Raw genomic sequence first — 3,730 nt, 5'->3', positions numbered from 1 at the left:
AAGAGCTCAACCTAATGTTAGGAAGCGAATGTCCTAACTAGTTGTCTTGAGATAACTGGGCCTCGTGCCAACAGTTATGTCGTCATTACCTCAGTAAGCATACTGAAAGGTAGGTCTGGCTGGGCCAATGCCAACAGTCAAGTCAGGAGTCCAGGTAATCGCTGTATTCAACAGGAGGTTGAACTAAGGAATACATGGGTTTTCCTACAGTTACAAGTCCTGAGGTACAAAGGTTGAGTCCTTACGCGCAAAATATGCCTGCGTGCCGAACGTTGTACCCCGTGAGAACAGTTTGTGCCGAGAAGTCGTGGGAGTCATGTTTTGTATTGCAGACTACATTTTTGAAACTCCGATTGGAAGTCAGGTTGTATGTGAGACTACAAAACCACTTTTGGCGCATTTTTGTAGTCTCTGGGACCATTGTTTGCTCATTTGCGGGCTCAATTCTTCGTCTTATCTCTCTTTTATTTTCTCTAGTCTGGGGTGTATGCTATACAGGTCTACAACAGCATTTTCATGATTTTATCGATTGTGTGTCTAGTCCTAGTCCGCATGGCGGTTTTACTTTTATTGCTTATCGTGGGAATTGACTATTGTAGTGGCTTGTAGTCAGTGGCTGAGGTGCGGGCCGCGTCGGTTTGGATTCCTGGACTCTGGTTGGCTCCTGCCTTCTATGACATAGGCTCTCTGCAGGTTCACCCAATCTGCAGAGCCATTACATCATTGGTATCTGGAATTGATTGCAGGCTGTAGAAGGGCCAGAAAATTTGTGAAAAATGCGGGAAATCCATAATATATTCAGAGCTCTATAGCAAATCAAGGAATATAGAAGATGATCCTGAGAGGTCTAGTGAAACTCAAATAATACTTCAAGAAAGATGGGAATATTTGTGTCAGCTCTATGATATACAGTGTAAAATAGGGAGTATCTTATGCCCAGCTCAGGACTCGTAACCAGCCATGCACAGCATTGGCCCACTCCCCCAAAGTATATATAGTAATTGGTATAGGGGTTAATACCCAAAGAAGAGAACAATAAGAAAGGACGCGTAAGCTATCCTGTGAGAACGTAACTCAGAGAAATGAGAAATACAAGGGCACCCATTGGTAGAAGGTGAGTCAAGGGAGATAATGTGTGAGAAGAAGATAGCGTCCATGGGAAAGTCTACTCAGAGAAAGGTACTGTCCAATAGCAATGCTCGGAATGGAAATAGAATGAGATAAGCATGGGAAAATCATAACAGTAGTAATTGCTTGAGTCCACCACTTGGCGACTGAGGTCGTCAGCTCCGAGCACAACGTGAGACTGAACAGGGTGAGGTCGAGAGAGGGAGTCCTCTCTCGATGCCGCCCACCCATATAGTCTGCGCGATGGCTCAGACACTGAGTCACAGCCCATGGGGCTGGTCAGCAGAGGCACATTGCCACAGAGTCTCGCCCGAGTGTCGACTCGAAGATTAGACTCATTTAAACGGAGCTTGAACCATGACGAAACCTGAGGGAGGGATGAGTGGACATCTCTCAGGACCCCAGGCCATTGAGTTGAATGCTCAGTCAGAAATAATTGCTGGGACACAGCTGCTTTCGCAAAATAGATATATATGACACTGCTCAGGATGTAAAGTGTTCAGCTTGCTACCAAATATCATCTATGGTGCAGGCCAGCTAGTTACCACCACTTTTGTACAACCGATATGGAAGACTCAAATTTACCTCTGTTTCTTATCCCTCTTGTAGAAACACTCCTTTTCATGAAAGGTACAAGTCTACAAGAGGGATTCTCAAATTTCTCGAAATTGGGGGAGATATATTTTCGAGTCAGATTCAATTTTGCCACTTACCATATTTGGTAACTTATGCATTACATAATCCTACCTCAGCAACCACTAGCTTGCCAGAATACCCAGGATACCAATTTTCTATGGTTATCTGCATCATTCCAAAGCAGTTAAGCAGTATCCCAGGGCACAAAATAGTCTATTGAGAGTAATCTAAGTTTCGAAAAATTTCTCAGACAGATTTTGCTGCTGCACCAAAGTGGTGGCAGCTAGGTGGCCCGCACCATATATCTACGGTAGCGGGCTCTGCCGTGCTCGCACGGCCCTACCGCCTTATCTACATATAGTGGGACGACAAAATGCTTGGCATCACGCCCATGTGGTTTCTAGCGTGGCTCCACGTGCAGACACACGATGGTCCTGCAAGCAGTTGCGGATTGCCCGAAATGGATGCGTAGGCCGTCCCCGAGCGTGTTCGACGTTGGGTGGCAAGTGCGTACTGGCTCGCCGACGTTCGACGGACAGGCGCTAACAGGGAAACAAGGATGGGGAGAATGGGAATTGAAATCATTCAGTCCTTGCAAACGGTAAAACTAAAATATCAGTAATGTATCTATTCCTATCTCAGGTTATGACCATGGGTGGAGGTTTGCACACAGTGGGATTTGTATCTAGGGCACAGCAACACAGGTCCTGGCTGAAGGAGGCAGCACATAAGTGCAGGACCAACATCACATTGTGTATGGTAAACAAGAGTCATAAAATTTTGTGAAAACATGTAGCTTTATTTTCTTGGATCACAAACAAGAACATTGCATGTACAGTAGACTCCAGTGGCAAGGCCACAGGTCCCAACTCTAGTCTACATATAGTGGGACGATAACTTGGCATCACTCCCACATGGTTTCTAGTGTGGCTCCACGTGTGGCCACGCGACGCGTCCACCCGAGTGACACCGTTACCAAGCCTTCTTAGGCTTGTGACTGGGCTCGCAGTGGCGAGCCTAACGAGGCTCGCAAACCTTAATTCCGCACCCCAGCTGAATCCCCCGCCGGGGCCCTGTGCTTTACGCCTGAGTCTGTGGGCACACGTCACCAGCCTTCTAGCTAATAATAGTCCGCGCCTGCTCCTAACCCTAAGTTCGCGCCTGCCATTGCGCTTGGCACCGACACCTGTCCTGACACTCGTGCTCATCATCGTGCACAATGGCCACGAGTATGACGCTGCAAGGCCACATATAAAATCCAAAAAATTGTCATAAATTCTAGCATATACACTAGGGCTACATACATGCTGTGCAGTGGTACTTTAATGGCAGCTAACCTCCTATTGTCAACGCCAACTGCAGCGATGAGAGGAGCTTCGTGTTGCCTCTCATATGCATCGTTGGGTCATGAGTAAGGTAGATAATACTTACTGGAAAGTGAAGACACAATACTAGTCACCTCATTAGCCCGGAGCAAATGTAATACTGCCCATACAAGTGGATACCCCTGTGCTTGGAGAGAAGATACCTGTTAGGAAGCGACGTCCTAACTAGTCGTCTTGAGATAACTGGGCCACGTGCCAACAGTTATGTCGTCACTACCTCAGTAAGCGTACTGAAAGGTAGGTCTAGCCGGGCCAATGCCAACGGTCAAGTCAAGAGTCCAGGTAATTGCTGTATTCAACAGGAGGTTGAACTAAGGAATACATGGGTTTTCCTACAGTATATATAGTAACTGGTATAGGGGTTGATACCCAAAGAAGAGAACAATGAGAAGGGACGCATAAGCTATCCTGTGAGAACGTAACTCAGAGAAATGAGAAATACAAGGGCGCCCATTGGTAGAAGGTGAGTCAAGGGAGATAACGTGTGGGAAGAAGATAGCGTCCATGGGAAGTTCTACTCAGAGAAAGGTACTGTCCAATAGCAATGCTCGGAATGGAAATGGAATGAGATAAGCATGGGA

The sequence above is a fragment of the Gloeophyllum trabeum genome, assembly GCF_000344685.1.
Source record: "Gloeophyllum trabeum ATCC 11539 unplaced genomic scaffold GLOTRscaffold_00012, whole genome shotgun sequence".
Taxonomy (NCBI): domain Eukaryota; kingdom Fungi; phylum Basidiomycota; class Agaricomycetes; order Gloeophyllales; family Gloeophyllaceae; genus Gloeophyllum; species Gloeophyllum trabeum.
Note: the sequence above shows the minus strand (reverse complement) of the source record.